Genomic DNA, 23,436 nt, shown 5'->3' with positions numbered 1-23,436 from the left:
CTTTCACGCGTAACATGTCAGATTCGATTCAAACAAACTCTTTTCCCATCTCGTTTGGCTCATTTGGCCTGGCTTAAAAAATAAAAATCAGTCTGGTGCAGATTAACCATACCCACACCAGGAAGGTCTCTTTGGTTTTCTGGTGCGGTTTCTTTGAGCAAACGGACCAACCACATGATTTTGTGATGGCAGATACCATTAAAGTCATCTGTTAATCATAGGAACAGTCAAGGAGGTGATCTGCATTCTGAAAGCATCTTCTTAAATACCACAAATCAGCATTTTAGTTCAGAGATGTGAGAAAAAGAGCTAAATCAGTGGTGTGTATTGCATTTGTGACAGACTACATTTTGAAGAGTTGTGTTAGTCACACAGTAATTTCTAATGCGATCTTCAAGACACATTGTCCTCGTTCCTACTTGTTCATTATTGTTAATGACATATGATGTGCAAATGGTTTCTCAACAAATATGACTAATCAATAAAATCATTTCTTCATTAGCCACTAGAGAAGGTGAATATTCACATAAGAGGCAGTAAAATGCTACATGAGCTGTCAGTTTTATTTCCTCATGTGGGTTCATGCTGCGCTGATGATTCAGGATGACAGTCACCACAACTGTCCTTTCAATAAGTTTCCTATAACATAACTGGTACTTATGGATGTAAACTTTGTTAGTGACTGTTTTTTTATGCAAACTAGCCAATTTAAAAAAAAAAAATATGGAAAGATTAAAAAAAAACAATGAATGAGCATTTCCATCTACTAAGCTAATAGTGGTTAAAAAAAAAAAGTTCTGAAACTGTTTCTGTTGCATGTAAATGGAGCAAAGTACTACAATGAGTATGCAGCAGGAGGAAGATAGAATCTTAATAACTATCTATTCCAAGTTACATCACTTGATCAAGATCAGCACCTCAGTTCCATATGTTTTTATGACCCCTGGTACGTGAACATTTGCAATTTTAACATGTACCTGCAACTTGAGCAGAGATTGCACATTAAATTTGGTGTCAAAGTTTTGGGTAACAGAGAGAAGGCGCAGGGAGCCAAATTCTGCAGGCAGGGGTGGTGGTGAAAGCGGGTACATTGTCATGTTGAAGAACTAAAGCGCCATCACGCCACATTTCAGGGCATTTGCTCTAAATGTCTTCTGTCAGATGAATCCGAACTTCACAGTAGAACTCGATGTTGACAATCTGATTCTGGGGGATGAAATTCACGGTGCACAACCCCGCAAATGTCAAAGAAGTTGACATGTATTTTTTGGTCATGGACTGTGACGTTCTACCAATCTTGAAACGTAAATGCAACTCAAAACATGTCATTGCTTCATTACAGTAGGCTTTCTGAAGCATTTCAAAGGTCTGTGTCGCTAATTTCCAGAGTTGACACAAAATCTTCCTCCCACTAAAACATGTGTAACTCAGGTGCTGTTCTTTCTCATAGTTTATAGCTTGCCGCTGCTCTGTGCAGGTCAGGGTGCTGCACTTCGTTTGCATACAACAGGAGCTCTAAACCTTCTGATTGCCCCCTTTTATCAAAAGTAAGTTCATCAATATTAACAGTTGATGCTGCTATCTCTCCAGTTAGTGCCATTAAACGGTTGCAGAAGGCACACAGAGATGATTTAATTAAAAGTTAACACCTGAAAAACTGGTTTCAAGCATAAAAATGTAGAAATCTATCATTGTTGGAGATCCATTTTTTAATTTAGTGTTAAATTTAGTCTTCTATCCAGCTTTTCTATAATGCACAAAGTGAAAATCGCATATAATAACAGGTAAATGGACACACACATAACGAGGAGACATAATGCATGACAACTAAAATCTTTTATCCTATTAACATTATTTGGGTTTATCAGGGAAAAGGCAATAAGTGACAATTTTACTTCCATATTAGACTGTATTTTATTATACACGCTGCTGTTCATAGCTCATTAGCATTGCAGAAAATCAGTAGTGTGGTCAGAGTTGCCAACAGCACATGTAATTCTAGAGAGGACATGTAAAAGGGAAATGCCAAGAAAAGAAAAACGAGAAATAAGGTTAAAAAGTGGAACATGTATTTATTTCAATTTACTTTCTTTGCTAAAGCTCTTATCTACAATGACCAAGAGAAAGCAAGAAGCAGGTCAGCACCTTGCTCAAACACGCATCAATTTTTACAAAATGTTGTTCCATGTACAGATGTTATTTCATCTGAGGAAACAAAGCTGCCCCACTGGAGAAAAATAAGTGTTTATTGTGTGGACAAATGCTAAATTTTTTTTACTGTTAAGTGATGTGTTGTGGTCTTAAAACTATTGCTAATAATTGCTTGAACTTTTTAATTGCGTAAACCTGGTTAACAGATTAGACAATACTATTTTTGTTATGTGGTCTCTCAAAATACATCATGTCCTTTACCTAAAGGATAAAATACATTGTTTGTCCAATGCAAACAGTAGTGCAACATCCACATGTAGTGATTACAGTCTAATTAAAGTTTGTTTTTTTTAAAGAGTTTTTTCCAAACATTCACCAAAGTCCCTTTGTTGCCTAAACGTGACTGCGGAGGGGACTCTATATGCTAATCCCAGTCCCATGCGTTTAATACACCCTGCCATCCACCCCAACCACCTCATCTAAAGTCCAATGGGAACTGGGTTGTTAAAATCAAACTGTTTGCGTTTCTTGACCCACCGTACTTCTTTTAATAGAAACATTGCACACTGCTAAGAAACTAAAATCAATGTTTTAACATGCGGGAATAATCCTTTAAAAGTAAAATACTATGTAATCTGTAAACACCTTCAGACTCTGTCAGTGAGTTTCACTGGACTAATCTCTGGTTATTTTAATCCGTCCTATAGATGACAAGTAAAACTTTATTGCTGAAGACATTCCTTCTTTTTTTTGTTGTTGACACAAGCGGTTAGGTGAAACATGCTGTGCAGGACGCAAAGAGGAAGAGTTAAGGCGTAGGAGTAACCACTGGCACTGCACATGGTCTCTTTGCATGAAAGGAAAACAGTTTTTGACCTCAGGGGTTTGTAATGCCAGAAACAACCCACATTTTACTGTTTTACCTACCAGCTGGTTTTCTTTTTCTCTGGAATAATGCTACATGTCCAATTGATGGCTGGTCAGTAGCTAAAGTGGCTGTTGAATCATTCACCAAACACTATCAGAGTGCAGCTTTTTATAGCATGAAATAAATGAATGTATCTGTTACTCTAAGAATTAATTTTCCAGTCATGACAACTTGTGTCACATTTTGTGAGACTGTTAAAATTGTTGAAAATAAGAATTGTGCAGAGAAAACATGTTAAACTCAGTGGGAAGTGACTCGACTCCTGTCCTGGTGTGTGAAAACATGCGTGCACACACACACACACACACACACACACACACACACACACACACACACACACACACACACACATACACAAATGTGACACAATGTACTATTTTGAAAGTAGCTGAGTAGATAAGATTTGCATCGCTGGTGTGGAGCATATAGTGTAGCAACTGCACATTTTAAATGTCAGATCTATTTTTGTTCCAGTTTCTTGTTGTTTTACGCAAAGGTACCTCTTACATGTGCTTTTAGCGATAATAACCTGAAGTAAGGAAGCATTTAAAACATACAAATTAAAAGAATATAATTGACTTAAATATTGTCCATTTTTAAATTGTCTCCACACTTTGGTGTTAGTCACCACATAATAAAATTCAAATTAATGCTTTGAGGCTGTCATAAGTGTACAAATAAATGATTTTATTCTTTAAAAATTGTAAAAAGACAGTGTTTTTCCCTTACATTATGCAAGAGAAAAAAACATTTGGGGCATGAAAGAAAAGGCTTTTGCAACTCATCTCAAGCTACACATGAAGACGGAGCGTCGGTTAAAATGGAGAAGCTTGTTGCTGTGGAGGAGAAGGCGCGCACACACGCACACACACACACACACACACACACACACACACACACACACACACACACACACACACACACACACACACACACAGTACGGCGAGGCTGCTGTCAAGTCGGGGGAACGTGCCATCTCTCTTGGTCAAACAAACCGGACATCAGGCGGGCATGTTGAAATGTGAAACTGCTCAGTCATGCTCACATGACGTAGACATGTATGATATCATCAGGAAATGTTGCAATTCTGGTCTTATGTCCCTGAGGGTGGGACACTACTCTTTGTGGCTGTCTTTCAATGGATTTTATATGGAATAAAGCACCAAATTATGTCCTGAAATTAAAAATTTTGGGGAATTTCCAAAAGCACTTCATATGTGTGTTTGTTAGAGGATTCTGTGAAAAGTTATTAAATAGTTTTACTACTATGTTTGGCTCTGTACTTACATAGTCAGTTTTGGTGCAGGGGGGACTGCATTTGTGTGTGTGTGTGTGTGTGTGTGTGTGTGTGTGTGTGTGTGTGTGTGTGTGTGTGTGTGTGTGTGTGTGTGTGTGTGTGTGTGTGTGTGTGTGTGTGTGTGTGTGTGTGTGTGTGTGTTTGGGATAATGTTACATGCTGAGTGTTGTGATTTAGGATTTAACAGGTGAGTTTTGGGCATTTGGAGATTCCACTGAGGTTGAGTCTGATCTTGAATTCTGCTAATATGCACATACAAGTAAACCATTTAGGATCCCCGTGGGGGGAATTAAAATGGAAATATGAGCAGACAACTAAAGAACAATACAAGATTGAGCTATTAAGGAGCAGAAACGTTAAAGCCATGAAGGCAGTAACACGGGACTGAAAAAATAGATACATAACAACAGACAGTTTAAAGTTAACTTCCAGCAGGAGGAGGAAGATGGTTTTACTGTCACGCATGGATTTACTGTCATATTAAATTACTTATATGTGAAGGAGTGTCTGCATATAGAAAGTAGCATTTGCCGTGCAGGAGGCTGCACGAGCCATCACTGTGTACTTAAACAATATAAGGATATGAAAAATACAACAACCCTCAAACAAGAACTCTTTTTGTAAATTATTGATGCTCTTGTATTGAAGTGGCTGAATCTGATTTTTTTTTTAATGTTGTACAGGTATAGGTACATTTGTTATGAGAGGCAGGACAAATACCTGTCTACTTAACTGTTTTGTTTCTTCTTTTAAAAAGCAACATTTCTGAGTTACTCTCCAAATTTTGGGAAATAATGTGTATTTGTGCCATTTGCACTATTTCTCTCAATTAAACCCTGTTGAATTTGGATTCATGATCAATGAGGCTACTGAAAAACATGTTAAAACACTTTTAGAGCTTTAATTTCAAGTCTGTTTACCTTATATACATTTTGATAAATGTATCATTTGACCAATGAATCTTGACAAATATCGTAGCCATCATAATAAATAAATCTCTTCTTTCAAATTATGACCTACAAAATTGCTAAAATCATTATAAGAAGTGTGTTAATTACCAAAAACTTTTTGGCCTCTGTTCTTAATATCATGTTCAGCCAAGAATCAGTATCAGATCTTCAATTTAAGCAAAACATTTTGTATTGTTTATTATCCAATACTTAAAGTATCTAGTCATGTGTTTAAACTGCACTAAATTTTCTTGAAAAGGTTGATTTTAGGTTTTACATTATGAACTTTGAACTGCATCTCAGTGTCAATCTCTTGGATACATTTCTTAGAAAAAAGCCTTTAAACATTATGCTGTTTTCGCACAGAATTGCAAGCCTCAGTGTGTTAAGAAGCTAAATGTATGAACGTTGGTTCTCATTAGAAAACTTTAAAGATTTCCACTAAAACCATAGAGTAAATTTAAAATCTTCTGACAACAGCCTCATTCTTATGTTACTACCTAATGCTTATATTTTAAAGTAAAAAAAAAAGCTGTAATCTGGAAAGCAAATAAAGCCATGAATTGTTTGCGAAGGCCTGAGGAACACCTTCAACTTAATACAAGAACAAATAAATAATGTGTCACCCATCACCAGAGGAAGAAATAACAAAACACAGCTGTCAGTCTTTTACAGACGACCTTTATCTCATATTGTTGTCTAGTTGTTCTACAACCAGTTGTCAGACTGACCTTCAAGAAGACACCACGTGTGCCAAAGAATTACTACAAAATATTTGTATCGCTACCAGTTACTTTATGCAACGGTTCTACAGTATGTATGCTTCCCTCTCTCCCTCTAAACCTACATCTGCCTCTGTTGTGTTTATATATCTGTACAAGAATAGCCTGGCCAATCCCAGCAGTGACAGGTATGCTGACTCATGAATCATAACCCAATCAGCTGCCTCATTAATGGTTGGAGGATGAGTCACAGTGACTAAATAGATGGAGGAAGCTGATTGGTAGGAAGAGTTTGAGTCACCAGGCAACAGTTCCTCACTGGTGGACATACTAACCAATGATAAGTGGGAATATCTTTTATGCTCAAAGTGACAACCAGTTTAGGAAAGAAAAAAAAATCAATTACTTCTTTATACATTATAAAGGGAGAAGATTTTTTTTTTTTTTTTTTTTTTTTTTTAACTTTACTTCATATCAGCTCATATTCATCTGTGGATTGGCAGGTTTTAACGCAGTTTGGTGCAATACAGGCATGAGAAAGAGTTGTAAACTACAAGTACAACACTTTTTGTTTGTTTGTTTTCAAATGTATTTTGGGAATGTACCTGCACCTTATCTACATGCATCTACCCATGTGTCAGCAGTCAAGGTCCACTTTTCTCTAGGTTTCAACCACATCTCACTGTCCTTGTTCCTCTATAGAAAAACCACATGAATTTCACATGTGAAAAAACGAATGTAATCACATGTGATGACTCATGAGGAAATGTGGTTTTGGAACATTTCATGTGTGAAGCCCATGTAGATTTCCATGGAAAAATGTTTCCACAGATTTTTCCCATGTTATCAGGTGGTAAACATGTGTCGTACATGTGATCATGTGTTCCATGTGGAAAACCCGCATGTTTTTTCTGTAAGGGTTGGGAAATAACCACCAGTGAAGACCATCAGATGAAGTTCAAACCTTTAAAAAAAAGCCACAAAAAATTAGATCAGCTGAGCCTGACTAGAAACAGTTAACAAACCACACACGAAGGTCGTTTTCACCAACTCCTACAGATTTCTATACTCTTTGGACCATAAAGATTATGAGTAAATACTACACAACAACTGTCAGTACCAAGCGGCAACCAACCGTGAGGTCACCCATCGGTTTGTGAACTGTCGTTACGAAGCCTCCTGTTCAGATTTTGTCCGTCGCCATATTGCTATTTTGCAGCCAAAAGTGACCATATTTGGAGTCGGGGAGGAGCGAGCGGTGGATCTAACTCGATCTGATTGGGAACTTGAGGACACTATACCCCGCCCACTGATAGCGGAAACCTGACTGCACCATATACCGCTTTTTGTGGACTAATATCTAATTAACGATGGGATTATTTTCCCAAGGAACACAAGACAAATAATAAGGAGGAGTGACCTTAGTGAATGACACTATAATGACTTGTGGAAAAAAAATATTTACGTTGCATTTCATGAGAGAAGTTGAATTGGAGTTTATGGAGCGAGAGCCTTTTTGGAACGAAAATCTGCTGGTCCTCGGTGGTATTGCAGTTTATGGCACTACCGCCTTGGCCTCATTTTTCTGATCCGCTAGCTACGTACACTTTTATATGCAGTCTATGGTCAGTAACAAATGCAGTTCTAGCAATAGATATCTCCACAAATCCTCCAAGAACACAAATTGGTGCATATTCTTGTCCCACCATGATCATGGATGGCAACCGACAGCTTGTTGAAAAAAATAATCAAAAGGAACGGAAGCTATAAAATATAAAAAAGAAGCTTTGTATTTCCAGTTTCCTTAATGCATTACACATTAAAAACAGTCTAACATACTCAATTAATGACATTCTATATCTATGAACAGAGGGGTATTTAAGTTGATCTCTTAAAAAAAAAAAAAAAGAAAGGTCCTAAAGTCATTATTGATTGATGCTGTTCATTTCCCTTATGAGGTTATTGTAGTATATTTGTCAATCTCATCCGCATTCTACAGTATGATTAGATAAGACTTTATGAGGGGAAATCCTGTTACAGCAGCACTAAGCCATAAGAAGAGAGGTCAGAAAATAGACAGAAAACTGTTCTCTGACCTCTCTGTCAGACTCTTATTTTGAAAGACAAAAGGACAGCTCCTCCTCACACGTCTCTGACTCCAGCTATCATCTCCAGCTCTCCCTACCCGGCCGGGGCCGAGACGACGATAAACGGAACACCTCTGATTCTGATTTATAGCGGCGCTACAAGGCTCCACTGTGGTCTCTGCCCAATGCAGCAAGTGATAACATTAATTAACTCACTCCAGCTTTGGTGGAAAATCCCTGAGGCAGCGGTGGGGAAATGTTTTATCTGAACATTATCGTCCTACTGTTCACAGATAAGACAGACGTATCTCTCAGGGATTCATGCCCGTGAAGACTTGAATCTTTGAGAGATAATATCCAAGACAAAGTAGCGTGCAGACATGTGTTTCATAGTTTGTTCACCTCAGTTACTTGTAAAAAGAAAAAGAAAAAATACACTAAATAGAAGTTTAATGCTTAATGTATTTGTTAAAGACAATCATACATAAGATAATAATCCTCTATGTTTAATTGAATTTAAAGCCAAATGGAATTTGTTTTCACTTTTTGCAGAAGGATATATTAACTAAAATGAAACTGCAACTATGGGGCAATGCAAACCCTATTGTTAAATGTTGATATTGAATGTGTCTTTAAAAACTTCAGTCATAATTTTGTTTTTCTGTTAAATTAATATTATTACGTTTACACTAGGTGGTTACATCATTTAGTTACAGTTAGGGATGGATCGTGGCCCGTGTTGAATTTTGAAAAGGTCATCAGCAGCTTATAGCATTAGCCATGACATTTACTTACAATAAACTACAACACGAATCCTCCTATCCTTCTATCCTCAGCCAAAGTGCTTTAAAAACATAAGACTGACAATGCAAACACTGGTCTCCAGTGTCTAAGTAAGATGCTCTGTACACATTTTTTACGACCACCTCCCGACAAACGCGTTGGCGGGTAGCACTTCCCTAACTGCATTAAACAAAAACCAGACAGTGATAACGTTTCCTGAACTGTTACATTTGTGTAGTTTAGTCTAGCTTTCAAAAACTGACATGACTCCCACTACACGTTGCTTTCCATCCAAGTTACAGTAAATCTAAAAAAAAGTAATATTACAACTCCTGCTTTCCACATTAAACTACACCAAACCAGATATTTTCTGTCTCCAGCATGCAGCATGTCACAGCACTTCACATTCCCTGAGAGAAAAAAAAACAGGTAAAAGCGTCACAGTCAGTATAGCATTATGAGTATGAGGGGAAATTTTGGGGCAGGGCAGATAGACAGCAGGTAAAGAAAGGATGCTCTGTTTAAACTAAAGGTCAACACTCCTGTATATGCATGTTTATGCATGTTTCAGACAGTTTTTCCCTGTTTGAAAAAGAATCAGAGGTAGCTTTGCTGCCAGGTACTTTCAGATGGGATAGGAATGACGTCAGCAGGGGTGTCACGCCATTCGTTGACGTGTGAAAAGCACATGTAATGAGTGCAGACGAGCAAACGGTTAAGTTGTGGCTCGTTTCTAAGGTCCCGTAACCACTGTGGAGGCAAGTTTACTTACAATAGTCAATTATGTGGCCTTGATACTTTAATCACTTGATTTAATGAGTTCAACCATAAAATCCTGCTATTTTCAACAATAGTTCTGGACTCCTTACCTAAAGTCCAATTTCAGTCAAAACACATCCTTGCAAATATTTCACAATAAAAGCCTTGTTAAGAAATCAAAGTGTTGAGTTTGTACTAATGCGTAATTCAGTAACTTTAACAGGGCAAATGGTAGCAGATCAAAATGAGGCTTAGAGTTGACAATGTCAATTCGTTTAAACTTTTCAGCCATTTTATATATATATAAAAAAAAAAAGCAAACACGTGCACCATCTTTGCAGAGTGAGGAGGTCATTGTGTTCACCAAATTCTGGTGTCATGTCTACAATCCACCCAGCTGCAGTAACAAACTGAAAATGTCTACTAAAGTCAGTCAGGCTGATGACAACTGTAAAATTACTGTTCTGAGTCACCAACATACAGTCGCCTGCAGCTGCCTTAAATTCCTGCTCCAGTATTTCTGCAGTAATACAGTCATTTCAGTGGTATTTCACACTGGACACTGAAGAAAGTCAACAAGCATTTATATAATACATTCATTATATATATTTAAAGGCAAATACTGAAGACACAACATAAAGTGGGTCATATTTAACTAGTGTGCTCACTGACAACAGGAAATGTAAACTTCCGTGAAAGAGGACAGATTCTGTCCCAGCTCCACACACACTGATGTAGTATCTAGATTCAAACAAAATGGGGGAAAAAAATGCAAGAATTTCCCAAATAAACTCTTTGGCTTAAATGTCGCACACTCACACTTCACAAGGTCCGAGGCGGTGTGACCAACCAGTTCCAGTTAAAAATGTGAGGTTTTCAAGACTTATTGGCATCTTCGTCCTTTATAAAATTGCTTATACGCAAGATACAAGAAACATAATTCAAGTTTATGCATGTTTTAGAGCAGGCGGTTTATTCCTGCTGGCTGAATGGGAATCAGAAGTGCAATAGTTTTGCTGCCAGGTACTTTCAGATGGAACAGAGATTTATCTTAAATACTGAGTTATAGCAAAATACATCATATTCACAATACTGTAAATATTTATACAATATTTTAAATGATATACGATTTGATTTTAAACAGACATTTTGCAAGGTTTTTACATGAAAGTAGAATTAAGGAGAATAGAGTACTGTTTATGTTTGGTGGCAAAGCAAATATTCATATCCCAATGTTTTATTTCTCCTGCAAGTTTTTTGATGATATTTTGTTTGGAATTTTTCTTTTTCGGAATGTTGTGAGTCAGATCTTCTTCAAAGAATTTATGACAGTCTGAGAAGGAAATTTATGAAGAACCAGCCATGCCACCACTCCCAAAGGAGATCAAAGATTAACCTCAGGCTGAGACAGAGCTCTCTGATCAGTCCTTAGAGAAAGAAAACGGAAGACAGGACTTTCAGTGTGGTGTGAATTCCTGTTGATGGGGACCAATCCATTTGGAAAGTACCTGAAGATTTTAGAAAGGCCATGAGGCAACACAGGGTTGGCTTTATTCAAATCTGTGTGTGTGTGTGTGTGTGTGTGTGTGTGTGTGTGTGTGTGTGTGTGTGTGTGTGTGTGTGTGTGTGTGTGTGTGTGTGTGTGTGTGTGCGTGCGTGCGTGCGTGCGTGCGTGCGTGCGTGCGTGCGTGCGTGTGTGTGTGTTTGAGACACAGGCCCAATTAAAATGGGAAAAATAATGTATTTTTGTCCACAAGCAAGTTGGAGAGTTGGTTTTCATCCTATTATAAATGTGTGGATTGGAAAATTGGTTTAGAGGAGAGAGGAAGGGGCAGACAGAGACACGGATAAACAAAAACAGAGACTCTCCTCATATCAGTTCAGTCATACATTGTTTGCCTCGGTTTGGCTCGGGGACACGTTTTCCATGACCCTCCAGGAGACCCTTAGATGTGGTTGACCTGATTGTCTGACGCCTAGAAGACCACATGGAAACAATTCCAAAGTCATGTCTCTAATGAAGACAGAACTTCAGCAAAAAAGCATCTGCTGTTTGGTGTGATTGTATTTTTACCTAATTTGACAGTATGTAGTGGACAAAGAAGGATGAGGCTGTTGCGTAACAGACAAGATGAGTTAATGCAGCTTTCTGCAGAGAAAAATCTATTTATTTTAGCATTCTTCTCCAAGTCTCCCAATATACTACTGTCCTTATGCCTCACCATTAACTGTACAACTGACCGTCAGGGGCCTGCAGACAGGTTGCACATGACAAGTTGCACAAATGAAGACTGGTTACAGGACATTTGCATAGTTGGATGATGAATTATTCATTCATCTTTACAGCTGGAGCCTATCTGAGCAGTGGGTGAGGGACAAGGTGCACCCTGGACAGGTGGCTGTTCATCTCCAGGATCAGTCATATGTTGTTGATTCTGGGGAGGAGAGGCATTCTGGGAATTTAAATCACTTCTGTTAAAGCAGACTTGTTGCAACATACTTTACTGTATGCTTCTGCATTACAGTAACACAGCGGCTGACAACAGGTGTGTGTGTGTCAAAGAAGTCAATTCCTGAAACCACGGCTGCTTGTTGCATTGTTTCTTTTTCTGGTTGCAGTGTTTACTGTTTTCTCAGAAAAAGATCTGCTGACATTTACTGAAGCGATTACCAAAGTTTGTGGCAGAGTCTGAGTCATGAACTGAATTCTGATGAGTGAGATAACAACAATTTACAACAATGTGGAAAACTCCACTTCCTCATTTAGATTGTCTTGGTTTCCATTTCTGGGAAATTAATGGTATCTCAGAGGGCGAGAAGGTACCACACGTTGTTATCATGGTGGTGGAAATACTTTTCATGTTTAGTTCCCCTTTCTCTTTTAAAGTGCCTCATCTACGGTATATGTACACACACACACACACACACACACACACACACACACACACACACACACACACACACACACACACACACACACACACACACACACACACACACACACACAGTATAATACATACAGTATGTGTATTGATTCTTTAGAAACTTATTTTAGTGTAGAGTAAATCTTGTGTGGGACATGGACTGTATATAACAAATGGACATAGCCTCTGTGATGACAGCCAAAGGTTTCCTGAAGAGCGGTTTTAAAGTTCAGTTCTGGGTGTCTATGGCCGTCGCAATTTTAATAGAGCCTGACTCAGCTTAACTCCCGGCTAATCCAAAAAATGGTAAAAAAAAAAAAAGAAGTAAAATGAGGCCAATGCAGAAGTGCCATAAACTGCAATACCACCGAGGATCCCTAGGGGTTGGCTCCAACAAGGCTCTGGCTCCATGGACTCCAATTCAACGTCTCTCAAGAAATACAAAGTCAATAAAAAATTTTCCACAAATTATTATGGTGTCATTCGCTAAATAGAAGTTCATCTGAAAATAATTCCATCATTAATTAGATATTAGGCCTCAAAAGGTGGGATGTTTGGGGGCGTGTTCGTTTGATTGACAGGTCTGTGGTGCAGTCAGGTTTCCACTATCAGTAGGTGGGTGTCCTTGGAGATCACCGCTCGTGACTTTTGTCTCCTAAATAGCAAGATGGAGACAGCCAGAATAGCGCCCATGAAAAAGCATCTGGGGATTGACTCACTGTTTGAGCCTGCCTCAGGTGGCCGTTCAAGGAATTGCAGTTTTTGGCTCCATTTTTCAGCCCCGGAGGTTGCTGCTTAGTTTAACCTGAGTCTGTGCATTTATAACCCATTTCATAAGTTACTTGCACACTGACTGACTCACTGATCAAGATGAGTACACCGTAAAAACATGCTGACTGGGTATTTTTTCTTAAAAGGCCTCAGAGGGGAGGCAGTATTTCCCTTCTATAAAAAGATAAGAGAAAGACTTAAAAAGGAAAAAAGGAAATATTCAGATTTTTATGTATGGGTCAAACCCCAAAGAAACTAAATTCTACAGTACATGCTCATGCAACAATAGGATACTTCATGCCCACGTCTTTTCAACTTCACAGCCCCAGTTTAAGAGTCATTCTCTCTGATTAAATTTGTTTTCTCTTCTGCAGCCTTTGGAAAGCTCCTTCGGAGCCTCAGAACAAGTTATAAAACTGACTACTACACTGAACTTAATGAGTAAAACCGTCCCTTTAATTTGTCACCCGTTCTGTAATTATTTTCCTGAGTAAAACTACTGCTTACTTTTGTGCATTTCTAAAACAGAACAACACAATATAACGCAACACAAAGCAACCTGACGCGATGCAAAATGTGCACAAACAAAACAACAGCACAATGAAACGCAACACAATGCAACACAGACCCTCAAAGCAGCACTGTATGTCCAAAATAAATAAAAGCAGTAAATGAAAATCTTATCAAGGATGTTGCACAAGCCTTTCAACTTTTCACAGGTGTAGCTCGCATCATTTTTTTTCCCCTGGAGTTCAGCCTGAAATATCCCATTCAGGAGTGTGAGGCTGTTCAGTTGCCTGAGGTGATGGAGTAGCTTTGATTCATTTGTTTTTGAAGATGTGAAAGCTTTTGATTCTGAAACCTGTGGTAGAGTTTCTGCAACAGTACATGATGCTTTTAAAAAAAAAAAAAAAAAAATTGTTATACCCTAAGTGGGGTTTAAAAGGTCTTTCGCCAGCTTCACAGATTAGATGTGTTTGTCTGCATGACTGCCCAACAGGTTTACAGTGAGTCAAACTCCTGATGAAATATTACACAGTGGTGTAATGAGGTATTTGGCAGGAGAGGAGGAAATCTCGTGACGGAAAACCTTAAATTGAGTTTCAGATAAACCAGCGCTTCACACGTGGGGTCAAACTGTTAATCTATCCTACTGTTTGCGTTTTCATTTTTGTAATAAAGCTCTTTTTATTCACCCAATAAAGCTTTTACACTTAATATATTTTAACATTGCAATAAAGAAAGTGCAAACATTTGAGTTTATTTCGTGAAATTAAAATAATTCCAATGAAAATCAGTTTCAGGCTAAGTATTAGGTGCAAGACTTGATCTTGTTTGGCTTACTTTCCCAAAGGAATCATTGGAATACATGCAAACTAAGCAACCTCGGCTGGGGTCCTCTAGACTGCCAGTGAATCCTTTATTAGTTCACTTTAGCTGGCCTATAAGTGATCAAATTTGAATATGCTATGTCTAGAAGTAGAGAAATCTGACCCTAAAATAACCAGTATGTCTAACATTTTAATTATACGCTTCTAAAACCACCAAATTATGAGGTAAAAAAAAAAAAATCCCTGAACATGACCTCAGTGTTTTCAACAGGAGCTACCATCCCAACCACGATTTTTAAAAGTTTTAAAAAGTTGTCACCACATTAGGCAAAAAGAAGCATGGGCTGCTCAAAAGTGTGGATAAGAAAAGCTGCTGTCAGAGAGTCGGTGATCTGATATTGAGCAGCACTTCTGACGGTCTTCCTATAACTTAACTGAGCTTTGAGCAAATGCAATTCTCTGTATCTTCATCATCAGCAGAATGCATTAAAAAGAAACTAGGGTAAAGTGTCTAATGAGAGACATTTAGCTTTTCTGACGCTTACCTCAACCTTACCTTACCTTAACCAGCCTCTTTTGTTTTGGAGGGAATATCATGAAACAGAATAAGACACAATCCTGCTGTGAGTCACTGAATGACGTGTTTGCTCTGCTAACTGCCAGCGATTATATGTTGTGTGGGACAAACGTATCATTAACCCCGAGGGCACAGCAGCAGCACAGCAACAGCACAGCAGAGCACCGAACTCCCCCCCGAGCAAAGTCAAAACTGTTAATTTGGATATCCAATGGTTTCTGCACAGTTGGGTTACATCAAAATTTTAAAATATACGTTTTCTGACTGACTTCCTACGCTTTTGCCCATTTTGGTCGGCAGAGACTCGCATGACATTTATCACGTTTGCATGTCATGTTTCCTGAGAAAAAGTGGAACAGGATATTTAGTGAGAAAGGAAAGATATGAAGATGACAGTATGAAAGCATGGAAGAGTTGGTAAAAACTTGACATTCAATGTGCAAAACATACAACAATATCAAAGACCAGTCTGCAAATACAATACAATTTTCTGACTTAAAGGAAACTAAACAATAGAGTTGTATTATTCCATTATGACCTGAACAGAAAGCTATTCTGGTGTCTTTGAACATCAGATCGTTTGCAGCTAAATCCCTTCTTTGCACAGATAAATATGACCTGAGGACGTCTAGTGATATAAAACAGTTGCAATGACTGTCTGTGGTTTTGATCCTACATTTGTACAGTTAAAAAAAAAAAAAAATCCTACCTTTCAAATTCCCACTGTAGTGTTTTTTCGTTGAAGAAGGATCCTTTTCAGCATTCACACATCGTCTTCCTCCTGTCATAAAAAAATGTAGGCGGAGAAAACACGTCAGCACTATCAGAAACTCAAAAATGGTCAAATCAGAGCCCCATACAAATATGTGTATGATAAGCAACACACAAGTGTAACCAATAAAAAAAATTGGTTGTCTTCACAATGCGTTTTCATACTTACAGGATCTTTTTCATCCACTGGGTCTGACGATAATTTCATAAGCTTGATGTTTTCCAATCCTATAAAAGAGCATTAAAAGGACCTAATTTAGACACTTAGTCTGCAACATGATGATGCTTACTGCACCAATAGTAACTTTGAACAAAATAACATACATGAAAATAACACTAGTCTTTGAAAGTCCACTCATGGTTAGTCTTACTAAAGTGTGACGTCCACAGGTTTCACAGTAAAGCAGAAACGAGATTACAACAATCTCTGAGTTACACACGCACGCACGCACATGCACACGCACACACACACACACACACACACACACACACACACACACACACACACACACACACACACACACACACACACACACACACACACACACACACACACACACACACACACACACACAGCTGGCCGCAGGCTTTGGGCTTGTGTGAAGGCCTGTGTGTAGGGTTTCCTACATTAGAGGAGCAGGGGTTTGTGGGATGCTGGAGCTGTAAACAGGAAGTTAAGATGAGCACGAGAGCCAGTACAGGAAGTGCATCAGTCAAAAACAATTCATCACTTTCAATAACTCGGTACAGGTTTTTACCTTTTCCAGTAACTTACGAATATACAAACACAAATAATCCTCACTATGACACACTATAGAAACTTGAAAACTATTGTTTCCATTTTGTCTAATTGTGACACTTTGAATAGGTTTAAACATCTGCTTTCTTTTCCACTCTTTTTTTTTAATGTAAAAAACATAAATCTGATAAATGCAAGTTTCACCTCTCATTATCTTAAATTTAAAAAGTAATACGTTTTCACTTTTCATCAAGTTGTTATACATGATAGAAAAATTATTTGAAAAAAATACCAAAATATTAAGAGCTAAAACAGAAGGAAATATTAGAAATAAGTTAGATTTGTTCTATTGGATGTTACTGAAGACAAGATTGGTCTATTTTTCCTGTCTTCCATGTTTTATAAACAATAAATAAGAAAAAGCCTTGAAAGAACCAAATTCAACAATAGTTCACCATTTCTTACTTTCCCAGACCAAAGTTTGTTGGTTTGTTTGTTTGTATGTTTGCTATTTTAGGGAATTTCATTGACATTAAGAAAAAAATTAGAAAGTGAAGTGGAAAAAGTAGTCGCATTCATTTTCCCCATGGACAGTACACAACAGTAATGTGAATTTTAACACATTAAGATTCATGTACATTTATACATTTATAGTGCTATAGAATAATATAAACCTGCATATAGACAGTGTATACTTTGTATTTATGTTGGTGTAGTTGTCTCAGTTTTTTTTGGATAACTGGTTAGTTTATTTAAGTGGTTTGTTTGTATAGCTAATTATTCTTGTTATAGTTGGTTAGCTGTTTGATTTGGTTTGTTCTGATTCATTTTAATTGGCCTGTTGGTGGTTTTTGGGTCCAGGTTGTGCTTTAATTAGGTAGTTTTAAATTGGATTGTGTTTAGATGCTCTCGCTGGGGGGAGGGAGGGGGGGGGGCGTTTGATGCTCTAGTTTGGTTTAGTCTGACAAATTTTGCCCTGGCCTCATTTACTTGGGACTCTTGTGATTAGTCCAATGGAGAAGCTCAGTCTCTCGTGCACATCAAGTCTGGCAGTGTCTGTCTGCTCTCTTACATTTCCCTGTTTTCCTTTGCTGTGGGTTGTTAAAGTTGGTTTTATTTCCTTTCCTCTCTTTCACTTGTGGTTTGTCCCGTCTTTAGCTCGGATTTGTTGGGTTGACTCTGGAGCGGCTGGCTTGATTTGCCTCGGTGGGTCTGGCGGTGTATGCACGGCTCGAGCTGCTCCAGAGCTGTATATCTGCCTCAGTGAAGCTGATGTAACGCTGAGCCAAAGAGTTGCAACAGCGCGCCTGACACTGCAGTGCTGCTCACATATAGAGGTGCTTTGATACGAGTCAAAAACAGCGTTGTATACTGTACGTGCACAGATGTACAGATTCTCTCTGAAAGCCACATCCTTCTGAAGAGAGAAGTCTTGTTTCTTTTTTTCTACTGCATTCATCAAAGGGACATCACACGTAATAGGAAGCACTTTACATTTTAATGAGGGGACATGAAGAAAATCTTGAAAAGAAAGAAGCAGGGTCACATGATGTAAGCTTCTGTGCAAGGAAACATGACACCGATGAAACATTGCAGAAGAAATGCAAATAACCAGCTGCCCCACAAACAACTCAAATTATCCACGTTCTTCTTCATGTGTGTGTGAATGTAAACTGATGAGTATTTCCACTTCAACCAAGGTCCAGCTGATGAGGCCCAAAAGGACAACTTCCTTAAAATCGACTTGCTCACCCGCACTAGTACACAGACAGCATTTTTTTCTTCTTCTTTTATGCTCTCTTTTCATTTCTGATGCCAGATTTACAATATGACCAAGCACCGTAGCCTTGTTTTCATTTCATTCTTTCACGTAACAAAGTTAAATGCACTTACTGTGGTGATGAATTTGGAGTCACCTGATGGTTCACTTCCAGATATTGTAGACGCTTGAGGTTGGCCCACAACTTGAAAAACTGCAGAGACAAAAAACTTTTAATATGACAGTCAAAGATGTGCAAACCTTTTAATGGGGAAGTGCTGCTGGAGAACTCAGCATGGAAAGATTAACACAAAACACTAACACTCACTGTTTTGAGTGCATAAGTGTGTTCACACTGTCAGAAACATTTAGTGCCCGGCAAGTACCATGATGATACACTGAAAAGGGTCCAAAAAAGAAGTGTCTTGGGTCCCTAGAGGAAGGACCACCAACATAAAGAATTCATAAAATAAGGCGTCTGAGGAAGCCGCAGCTGTTCACAAAGTTTCTATTTTTCACTCCCGCTGCCGGATAGAAAAATCTGTGTTTGTTGAGTGTGTTAAACAGAGGGCTCGAAAACACGTTAATTTCTGGGTAAAATAATTAAAGCCGCAGATATTTTTGGTTGATGATGTGTTTGCATGCTCAGGTTATTTCCAGTCAGTGCAGAGTGGCGGTTTGAAACAACACTACCCTGCAGAAATTCCTGCACCAAACATGTAAGAGTACCATTTTTTGGTGTACTAAGGGAAATATGTCATTCGAAACACAGCATAAGAAAAAACAACTTTATGACTGCATGAATATTTGAACTGATCCTTCAGATTTCACTACAGCTGTCAAATAAATGTCAATGTCAACGTTATATCATTAGTCAAACTTTGTTTCAGCCAGGGAGATTGCTGCGGATTTTAAGTTTGCATGGGAACCAAAACCCAACACGCATTTTGCATTTTCGTAATCCTTGAATAACGTCAGTTTTTATATATTTGGTTGCATCTGCATTCAAAGCTTAAAAAACAGGTGTATTGTTATGGCTTAGTGATGCTTCCAGTCGTGTGGAGTGTGAGCAGCTGTCTCGGTAATCCCTGCAGAACCCACAAAGTTTGTGTACGGCTCAATTCTTATGTAAAAACCCAGAATATCAAGCAGGAGATATCATCTGTTATGACAGCAAGGCGGAGCATAAACTGTGATGCACAAGGAAGTGAGTGTCCTTGTGGGGAAGTTTGTTATCCTGATGAGCAGCATATCAGGTTTACTAGATGCTTTTGTTATTGATGTTGTTCTAGCCTTCATTGTGTGATGTCTACTGAATGTGTGTGTTTGCAGGAGTATGTGTACTGATAAAAAAAAAAAAAACCTCAATACATGAATAGAGAAAGTTTAAAACCAATTTTTAAATGACACAGGGCCTCTCTCGAATGTTTGATGTTACAGCCTTCTCAGTCATCCAATATCAACTAATACTAGCAAATACAGGAGATTTTGACTGAATAATGAAATCAGGAAGTATATTTTCCCTGAATTTGTCACCCATCTACAGTATATATAGAATTTGAGTGTTGGGTACAACATCATATATTTGTGTTTTTTACATTTTTAAATAGAGCAGTAGAGAAAGTGGATGGATGGGATTATGCGGCAACCCAAGACATCAACCACCGCTTTGTGGACGGCAGTTCTAAAGACTCGAGGTTGGCATACTGGCTGGCGCCATCTTGTTTGTTTGTTTTTTGTGCCAGAAATGACCATATTTGGACGAGGTGGGGGAGGAGCAAGGGGTGAGTCTGACTGAGAACCTGAAGACACTATCCCACCTAGGAAACCTGACTGCAACCCAAACACGTCAATCAAACCAGGCGCACCCTAAAAATACCTCTCGTTCAGGCCTAATGTGTGATTAATGATGGAATTACTTTCAGAAGGACCAACAGAATACTGATCAGAAGGAGGGAAGTAACTATACTATATATGCAGCATAATGACGGGTCCATAAAAATGATTGACTTTTTATTTTATGAGAGAAGTCTACTGTAGTCATGCAATGCAATTAAAAAGTTTTTTTTTTGTACAATGACAAGTTAAAATGTCTGGGAAAAATGCCGCCCAGCCTGAGGTCCAAACACAGTGAAAGTAATATAAAGTACATTTACTCAAGTACTGCAAACACAGTCTTGAGTTAGTTGTACTTCACTTGAGTATGTCTATATTTTGCTGCTTTGTAATTGTAGTAAAAAATTACATTTTTCTGGCATCAACAGATGTTTTAATTTGATAAAATCACCGTATTAGATACGATTTATTATTACAGGTGAAACCGATACTAGACACAATATTATTATGCCGCTTAATCAAAGAAGTCCTTGATTACTTGAGTACTTTTACTTGTGCTCTTGGCAGATAATACTTGTGTACTTGCATTTGTGAATGCAGGATTTTTTTTTTAAACTTTTAGTGGTTAACTGTTACATCTTAAGTTTTGTGCAGACTGTTATTTAAGTTCAGGATCTGAACACTTGTTCCTCTGGCTCATACTTCACGCACACGGCACTCAATAGAGGAAGAGAATAGACTGGAGGTCTCTGACCACAGCATCCTGAATGTGTCTCCTCTCGGCCCCAACGCAGTGAACACACAGCAGGCTGAGCTGTGTGTGTGTGTGTGTGTGTGTGTGTGTGTGTGTGTGTGTGTGTGTGTGTGTGTGTGTGTGTGTGTGTGTGTGTGTGTGTGTGTGTGTGTGTGTGTGTGTGTGTGTGTGCGCACGCGCGTAAGAGAGACAGTGAGAGGTTAAGAGTAAGAGGTAACAGTGAGGAAACTATGTGCACACCTGGTTCCTGCTGGGTTTTGGTTGGTAGTTTTAAGGAGACAGATGTTGTTTCCAATCAAACCATTGAAAACCACAAAGTACCACCATGTTTAAAAGCACTTGCTATGTAATCACGCTGTTGCCCAGCAAAATGTGTTTTAATTGCTGAAATGGCTCCTGATACTGTTAATGTCATATCATTTTAAGGGTAATTAAGAGCAGCCGAGCGGGAAAAAACATTTACGTCAGCCTCTGACTTTTAACTCAGAGACAGAGGTGTCAGACGAGGCAACAAGAATCACAGACACGTCAACAAACTGGTGGCAGAATGGCTGCAAATGCACCAAAGCTGGCAGCTACTTCAAAATAAAATGTCACATTAACACAAATAAAATACATTCAGCTATTTTACTGTTTGTTTGTTTTTTCAACAAAAAATGAAGCTAATTCAGCCGGTTGGTGTCGTGAGTGTTTGTTGGATTGTGCTTTGCTTCACACACAATATAAATGCATTATGTATCAAACAGCTGCAGGGCATTAAATACTGCACCGCTGTTTGCTTTCATGCTCCATCTAATCTACTGTAAAGTAAACGGCTGGATCATCCACCATGTAGAGATAAAATCTTACATGGCCTCAGGTTCACAGTGTGGTCATTTGATGAGACAGGATTTGTTTTAGGAATATGTGACATGTACCACAGTAAAGATCATCGAAGTAGATTATTTCGCTGTAGTTGTTTTCAAGACAAGGCCTGAAGATGAGGTTTTGAAGTGAGGCTCATTTCAAGGCCCTTATCAGGTCTGCTTAGTGGTACCTCAGTGGTGTCTACTCCCATATTTTCAAACTAAAGAACAACTGAATTTCCATTGCGTCTGACTAAATAAATAACTTTTAACAGCTCACAATGAAATATCAGGCATCAGTGATGTGCAGCATGTGTGGATGTGTGAGTCGTGTCCTGTGTAAATGTAAGATTAAAGAAAACTCAAGAAAAATTACACAGAAACACAAATGAATCTAAAGTAGATCAAATAGAACAAAACTTAACCTAACTTAACTTAATATAAATTCAGGTCGACTTTAACAAAAATAAAACTGAATATATATTATGATATTTTTTGGTTCTCACCTTAAAACCACAAAGGGTTAAAAAATGTTACTTCTCTGTTTCTCTGCAGATGGAGGAATCCACCCTGCTGGACGGCCGCTCTGACTCACACACGTGCATGTGTGTGTGTGTGTGTGTGTGTGTGTGTGTGTGTGTGTGTGTGTGTGTGTGTGTGTGTGTGTGTGTGTGTGTGTGTGTGTGTGTGTGTTAATGAGTTGTGTGTTTGTGCGTCTTTGTGTGGAAGACATATAATTATCCGAGCATGTGTTTGTGCCAAGTTGTGGAAGGCACCGTACTTTCCGTGTCCTGCAGATGAGCACACGCACACACGCACGCACGCACGCACGTGCACACACACACACACACACACACACACACACACACACACACACACACACCAATGAGAACAAGGGAAAGAAAATAAAAATAAGAGAAAGCCTACTTCAGACAGAGTTATTCAAATAAAGGGAAAAAAAACTGTCCTCATTTCACCTAAATGAACTTTTATACCAACAGTGTGAGCTGACCTGAACTGACCTGAACTGAACTGAGAGGCTGGTGATGGATCATACACGGATTTGCATGAACATAAATAAATCACACAACACGCAAAGTGTTTTGCTATTATGACTTGTTTTATGTTTCTTCTGAATGTCTACATTTGTAAACATATTTTTTACTGGTTTGAGATTAAATTGATGGTATTTACTGTGTAGTGGATGATTTGTTTTTTTATGATAACCATGCTTTTGTCTAACAGTAGTATTCAAACACTTTAATGGTTCGCAATTTTAAAATCAGGTGTCCACATTATACACATTGAAGCAGTTTTTGCTTGCCGTAATCGTTCCTCCTGTTCACTAAAAGATCCCTCCCTAATGGACAAAATCCTCATTCTGTATGAAAATATATTCAAAAGTTTGTTAATTTAGGGAGTATAAGGCCATCTGAGATTGACAAACCAACC

At 38.4% G+C, this 23,436-nt stretch overlaps 1 long non-coding RNA gene across 2 annotated transcripts in view; it reads left to right on the top strand.

Moving 5' to 3' along the window:
- The window catches only part of LOC138628930 (uncharacterized), a 73,432-nt gene extending 50,268 nt beyond the window's left edge, over nucleotides 1–23,164 (top strand). Inside the window, exons 4-5 of one of the 2 annotated variants that reach the window (XR_011311503.1) lie at nucleotides 20,160–20,246; nucleotides 22,540–23,164. This is a non-coding gene — a long non-coding RNA (uncharacterized lncRNA). The remainder of the gene's footprint in view (nucleotides 1–20,159; nucleotides 20,247–22,539) is intronic. The other variant, XR_011311504.1, reaches the window with a different exon arrangement.
- Nucleotides 23,165–23,436: the final 272 nt, after the last annotated feature.

This window comes from Brachyistius frenatus, unplaced genomic scaffold (genome assembly GCF_029030835.1).
Source record: "Brachyistius frenatus isolate BFR_SWC_R1_liver_20210118 unplaced genomic scaffold, ASM2903083v1 Contig_108, whole genome shotgun sequence".
In the NCBI taxonomy this organism is placed as follows: Eukaryota; Metazoa; Chordata; class Actinopteri; family Embiotocidae; genus Brachyistius; species Brachyistius frenatus.
The sequence above is the reverse complement of the archived record's forward strand: the minus strand, read 5'-3'. Positions and strand labels throughout refer to the sequence as shown.